Source organism: Berghia stephanieae, chromosome 12 (genome assembly GCF_034508935.2).
Source record: "Berghia stephanieae isolate SIO BIC M18660-M18661 chromosome 12, UCSD_Bste_1.3, whole genome shotgun sequence".
In the NCBI taxonomy this organism is placed as follows: domain Eukaryota; kingdom Metazoa; phylum Mollusca; class Gastropoda; order Nudibranchia; family Aeolidiidae; genus Berghia; species Berghia stephanieae.
In genome coordinates, this window is record NC_088371.1 from 36,381,509 (window position 1) to 36,389,008 (window position 7,500).

Consider the following 7,500-nt stretch of genomic DNA (forward strand, 5'->3'; position numbering starts at 1 on the left):
TGACATGATACTAAATTGACACGATAAGATTTCTATTTGTTTAAAGAAAAGAAAGAGATTCCCTTTATTCATCCCATAGGGGAAATTTGTCTCTAGGTGTCTATTCCAAGGGAAGACTGGAATAACCTAGGCGTCAGCCGCAGTGCAGCACCTCAAATTGATCTAGGGAGAGAGATGACTTGCTCAAGGCCACCCAGCGCAGCAGTGGGAGATCGAACTCAGTAACTTTCGGGTACGAAGCAAAGACCGTGCGTACCACTGAGCCAAGCTTCCCCCATCGTCATTAATTCAGTCTTTATGGGAGAAAAAAAATAGACACAGCATCCCCCAGTAAAATTGTTTTTTTTTAATTTTCGAAAAAAAAATCTTATTTTTTTTCCCTCTTTTAATCCCCAGATACACGTTTAACATCTAACAACTACAAGGAAGCTGGTCTTCGATTATTATTGTTATTATTATTATTATTATTATTATTATTATTATTATTATTATTATTATTATTATTATTATTATTATTATTATTATTATTATTATTATCATCATCGTTTATCATAATGTTTTCTACTCCATGTGTTTACACGTACCTCCTTTCAAAATTTAAAATCGGTAAATGTAACTAAAACTGACTCGAGTCATGAACAAAATGGGTAGCTAAAAACCAAACGTCCGTTCAAGGCGATGATGATGAATACTTATTATATAATGAAAATACTATGTGATCTATCTAAATCATCAAAACAAAACAAACTACATTGGTGTCATGTTATGATGATGACTTTGGTACAAAATACTGTGTGATTTTATTTGTTTGTTTGTTTTTTTAAATATTTATAATGATCATCCACTTTTTTTTTTTTTTTTAATTAAAGAGAATCTCATTTTTGGGTAAAATGATTAATATTATTATTGGCTGTGACTGGACCAATCGGTATGATATTTCTGTATATGATTTGTTTATGAGTATTTTACATAGATCTGTTAACAAATGATTACTGGTGAAATAGAAGACATGCTACAATCACGAAAATTACGAATTTTCAAATGTTAAAATGGTGCCATTGCCAAAAAATATATGAAAATCTTTGAAAATTACGTATTTTTTGTGGCAAGCTACCATTTTCACACATTATTTATTGTATTTCTAGTGTTTGGACACTATTTATTTTACCCATGAAATGAGGACTGCGACAGTGTTCAATTTTACCCACTAAATGAGGACTGCGACAGTGTTCAATCTTACCCATGAAATGAGGACTGCGATCAATTTTTTTTTTTAATTACGCTTTTTTTTTTCTCTCCCAAAGGACACACACACATTTTTTTTTATTCTCTGGAAAGGTTGTAACGATGATAATGATAACAATGTTGAATTCAATCAATATTATTTTTTTAAGACCTTGTTCAGAGGGCTTGTCATGTGTCTTGCAACACAAGACTCGATTCATCAACAACTACAAGAACAAGAAAAAACAAATTTGTAGAATAACGAATTTATGAGCTCTAACTACAGATTTACTATAGCTTTAAGATGAATTCTTTTAAAAGTGTTTAACATTTGAAATGTGAATGCTGGGAAGACTTTTTAAGGGTTATTTGATTCCTGGTCAGGGCAAAGTTTTCATTTATAAACCTAGACACAGTGACGGATATTTTATAATTATTATTATTATTATTATTATTATTAGTAGTAGTAGTAGTAGTAGTAGTAGTAGTAGTAGTAGTAGTAGTAGTAGTAGTAGTAGTAGTAGTAGATAGTAATATTATTATTATTATTATTATTATTATTATTATTATTATTATTATTATTATTATTATTATTATATTATTATTATTATTATATAAACTTAGACACAGTGACTGATATTCTATTGTTGTTATTATTATTATTATTATTATTATTATTATTATTATTATTATTATTATTATTATTATTATTATTGTTGTTGTTGTTGTTGACAGGAAGAATTTCCATCTAACTTAGAACTATTTGATATAAATACTTGAAACATTGAAGTATAAGTTATCTACTCGATAGACATTTACTTGTTATGCAGAGAGTTTTACAAACTCGCTTCAATACACTAGTAGCTTTCCTACTGGGAAATATTATTAGGAGGAGGACTAACTAAGAAAGCCAATCTTAAAATTCCCCTTCCCCCTCTCCCTCCCACCATCCCTCCACCCCCCCACTGTCCAAGAATATTATTTAGATGGGATGACAGATTTCTTTATTCACGGGTAATTGTGAGTGCGAGTGCACTAGACTAGAAGGCGCGGCAAGGCCCACGCGGTACAGTCTTTGTTTTGTACCCGAAAAGTACAGAGTTCAATCACCAGCTGCTGCGCTGTGTGGCCTTGAGCAGGTCACCTCTTCGCCCTAGCTCAATTTGCGGCACTGCACTGTGCTGCGGCTGACGCCAGGGTTATTTCCAGTCTTCCCCTGGAATAGACCCTAAAGACACATTCCCCCCCATGGGATGAATAAAGGGAATTTTTTTTTTTTTTTTTGTGTGTTAACTTTTCCATGCCATTTCTCGGAACGTGCATTTTACTTTGTAGCACCATCAGTCCGAAACTCTCTCTCTCTCTCTCTCTCGGCCCTTACCAGAGGCCCTCATACTATTGAGTTCTTCAAGTCTAGGCTGGAGACAGAATATTTTAGATTAACTTTTCCTTGATATTTCAAAATTTGACATTAATTTATTTTTCTTAAAGTTCTCATATCACCCATGACTTGAAAAGCACCATTGAACGCGTAAGGTGAAGATTGGCGCTATATGAATTTTATTAATTATTTATTATTATTATTATTATTATTATTAGTATTATTATTATTATTATTATTATTATTATTATTATTATTATTATTATTATTATTATTGTATTATTATTATTATTATTATTATTATTATTTATATATTATTATTATTATTGTTGTTGTTGTTGTTATTGTTGTTATAATTATTATTATTTCAATTTTTGTCATGGAATTAATACACTGTACTTTCAATTTCCTAACAAAAGGAAAAGAACAATGGCACTGCATACTTAATGTAATAATCCTTGTTTGTCGTTGATTCCTCTTTTATTTTAACCCTTTCAAGCTGAGATTCGATTCTATTCTTCTCTAACCTTGCAGCGATGTCATTATCATCTTACTACTGTTTTTGCCAAGAGAGCAGAAACAGTGACTTGGACCGAGGCTTCAATGGTTTTCAATGTGAGAGCACTGGCCTACAAAGATACAACTGGGGGGTTTTCAATGAATTCCAGGGGTAGTCGTCGCATCAGTGTTTCCAGTATGCAAGTAGATCTGGTAGATAGATGGCTTAGCATCCTATCCAAAAGGGAGTGATCAAGTTTTACTGTTTAACTCTCTCCTTGCCAGCTATTTTTAGAATTTCCCCCGAAAATTCACACCCACCCAGCACAAAAATAGACTTTTCTTACTCAAAAAAAAAAATGAACAAGTGAGCTCTACAACACAGTGTTTACTATGTATAGCTGTGTAATCAAAGCATTTCTTTAAATTTTGTGGTGTACAAGAGAAATCAGAATGAGAAAATTGTCGGTTAGTTACATCGTAACGAATGTGACGATTTTCCTATGGGTGGTATGGGGAGGGTTAATGGTACAGAAATATTGAAATGATTAAACTCTGGCGTCAGCCTACCTGTATCTCCTTGATAAAGAAAGATAATGAGGTGTGATGATGGCGTAGCCAGATAAGATACGAATATTGGTAAGGGGGTGGGGGGGGACTGGCTCAGGGGAGTGATGTAATGGTTTGAAGTAAATTTGGTCTGGACTTTATCGTGTTAAATGGTTGGTTTGCTGGTTGGTCCATTGGTTGAGTGGCGGGGGGGGGGGGGGGGGGGGGCTGGTTCAGGGGAGAGATGTAATGGTTTGAAGTAAATTTGGTCTGGACTTTATCGTGTTAAATGGTTGGTTTGCTGATTGGTCCATGGGTCGATTGGTTGACTGGTTGGTCGATTGGTTGAGTGTTTGGTATATAATTTTATTTGGCTCAAGTGTCTCCTATCTCTGATCCATGTGTATTTTTTCATGAATTTATTGATTTTGATGTTCATGTTTTTTATTTTTGATAATCTTTCCTGCCTTTGTTTTGTATCACATCAGTGCATTCCTTTGGTGTATTTTATTCACACTTTTTATGAAAACTATTATTGTTGTTATTATTACCATGGTAACACTCGTGGCCTCTCTCTCTCTCTCTCCCTCTCTCTCTCTCTCTCTCTCTCTCTCTCTCTCTCTCTCTCTCTCTCTCTCTCTCTCTCTCTCTCTCTCTCTCTCTCTCTCCCTCCCTCTCTCTACTCCCTATCCCCTATCTTTCATTCTCTTTTTCCCTCTCTCTCTCTCTTTGTATCTCAATATAGTTAGTGATTTTACTGATAATGTCAATCTTACCATTCATTCATTTATTCATTTTCTGTGTTCTCTATATCTGTATTACCTTTGATCTTTTAATTGAAGATTATATTAACTTTGAATAATATATATATATATATATATATATATATATATATATATATATATATATATATATATATATATATATATATATAGATACACATTTATATCAAAAATTGAATGAATCTGTTGCACGACGTGATATAACAATCAAACATTTTCTGTAACTTGTAATTCATACTGAACCATTGAGCATCCAAAGAAAACCCAGAAGAGTTTTAAGCCGCAAAATTATTATATTTTGTTTTTGTTTACTTTATATTGTTATTATTATTTTTATTTTTTTAAATTTTGGAACAGCTAGGGTTGTGAGGTTGACTTTTATTATTGTTTTGATTTTATCACCTTTAATTATTTAATTCGTGCAATGTTTGAAAAAAATGGAATAGATTATTAATACTAACGGGGTTTTTATTGGGGTCTCAAATGGAAAAATCAGATGTTGAAGAACAAGAAATAGATAAATTACGTCTTCAAAAAATATCAAATTACTTAACAAGGGTTTGTTCAGGCTCAAAATGTTTCTTCAGCCTAGAAAATTCATTGTGAAGGTTATCTCCCTTGTTATGTACTTTAGTTTGTTTTTGTTTGTTTGGTTTTTGGGTTGTTGTTTTTTTTTCATTTGGGGGGGGGGGGGGGGGGGGGGGGGGGGAGGGAAGGATATGTGTTTTGTTTTTATTTGGTGTTGTCTTATTATTTTATATTTATTTTTTCAATTCTAGTTGTGAAGGAGAAATTTTAGTTGATTTTATTTTAAATGCTCTTAGTTCGTTTTCATGGTTGCGAATAATTTGCTTTTAATATGTGATCAAACATTCTATAAACGGTATTATTTTGGGGTGCTTAAAATTGTATTTTTAACTCAACTTTTATCATTTGAGTTAAGTGATAGATACATTATGTATCGGGCTAGTAGGCATTTATTTATTCACTTAATACTCTTGCTCCCTGTCGGGACAAATAGAGCTGCGACCGTTGTGCACATACAGTGCAGTACAAAGCCCTCGTCCTCCGTTGTTTTCATGGATTCCTCGTACCAATCGTAATATCTGAAATTTACAAATTTTCTTATTTTCTTTGTACAAATTTTCATGTATTCCTCATTTTCACAGATTCCTCGTTCTAAATAATTTTGTCCGCTTTTGTCCGAGGAAGGGCGAGGAATGTGTGCCACGCGGTATTTGCAGGTCTGATAACCGAATATAATTATGGGCTTGATTTAATATTGTTGTGCGGCTATGTGGTCTTGTGGTATGAAACTCGCTTTCCGATCGGAAGGTCCTGGGTTCAAGCCTATTCAATCTTCTCAACACAACAAGTAAATTTATCCCAAGTTTCCTGATTTTGAAGTGAAAAATAAAGGAGCAGGCACTGGTGTAAGATAAAGATCTGAAAAAATAAATAATAAAGTGTGTATGAAACAGTGCCTGAGAAAGCAAATAGAAAAATACAAGAAATAATAATAATAATAATAATAATACATGACATTTATAACGCGCATTTTCATCACTGGGTGATGCTCAATGCGCGAAACAATAATACAGTGACATTATTATACAAATGAAACATTATACAAACTACATCAACATAATATTATCATTATACAACAATGTAATAACTAAACATAAAGTCATTAATACAAGAAATAATAATTTTTTTTTTTTTTTAAATGCCCAAAATTGAACCCATCTGGAGTGGACCAGACAAGGAGGGCTGACATTTTGGAGATGTGACCCTGGCTGTCAGTGGAAAACGTTGGATTTTGTGTTGATCTAAAAAAAAAAATTTTTTTTACTTGAGCTTTTATTTAGCGCATTATCCACTAAGTTCGCTCAAAGCGCTTTACAAAGGGTCCCTGACCAACAGCAAAACATAATATGGAGAACGAGATATGATGCCTGTTAGGCGATAATACAATTTTTTTTTCCGACAGAGACAATGCTGTTAACGGCCAGGTACTCATTTTACACATGAAAATGATAGTAAAGAGCCTTTTCCAGGGACTCAACAATGCACTAAGCGAGGCTCGAACCCACGATCGTCCGATCCAAAAGCGAGTGTCATACCACAAGACCACATAGCCGCACTAGATCTACAGTCAAAGAACAATGTCGACCAAACAAAAAATGTCAAGAAAATGAAAAGGGTGTTTATGGCTCAAACAATAACGACACAATACTTTTAAAGATCTGAACGAATCAGTGTGTATGAAAGGTGCCAGACTGAGCTAGGAAGAAAAATACAAGAAAACAAAACCATCCCCAAAAAAATCAAGTCTACGTCGACTGGGATGGGTTTTTTTTTTACTTCTTGTATGTTTCTTGCTTTGTCCAGCACCTTTCATGCATACTTTTTCAGATCTTTATCTTACACCGATGCCTGCTCCTTGGTTTCTGGGTGGGGTTCCTGACCTCCCATAGTGGGCAGGGAGGTATATACTGTGTCTTCTATCCCCTTATATCTGTTTTCCAACAAGCTTTCTGTCTTTGTCTTGGAATGAGATTACTTGGTTTTTTCTGGGCCCTCGTCGGAGTCCTGGCTGAGAGGGAAACTGTCAAATGCATAGTTATTGTTTTGGGAGATGATATTTTTTTCCTTGTAAATCATCTCTCTGTTATGTATTATTATATTTGTTATTTTGAATATATCATGTAAGCATTTGAGTGTATTCGTCTTTGTTGGGTTTTGTGCTTGTGTCCGGATGAGACTTATAGGTGATCTCAAACTAATCTACATCTGATCCCTATTTGTTCCCAGTTCCCCTATGTCTTACTTTCTCTTGGGTGCTTCAATTGTTATTCTAGACCTTTTTACTATCCCATTTTCTTCCTTTTTACTGGCGCTGATATAACCTAAATGTGTTGCAAGCGCCGTAAAACCCTTAAAAAACAAAAACAAAATGCACACTTATTCTGATCTTTATCTTACACCGATGCCTGCTCCTTGGTTTCTTAATTTGATAAATATACTTTTAAAACCTGACATTTTGTCATCCCCCTGAGGAAGGCC

At 33.8% G+C, this 7,500-nt stretch overlaps 1 protein-coding gene across 4 annotated transcripts in view; it reads left to right on the top strand.

Annotated features, from left to right (window-relative positions):
* Positions 1-492, top strand: part of LOC144957881 (diacylglycerol kinase beta-like) — a 156,689-nt gene extending 156,197 nt beyond the window's left edge. For all 4 annotated transcript variants that reach the window (XM_078889394.1, XM_078889395.1, XM_078889396.1 and 1 more), the window contains one exon: positions 397-492. The gene's annotated coding sequence lies outside the window, so the exon portion shown is untranslated. The remainder of the gene's footprint in view (positions 1-396) is intronic.
* The last annotated feature ends 7,008 nt before the right edge of the window (positions 493-7,500 follow it).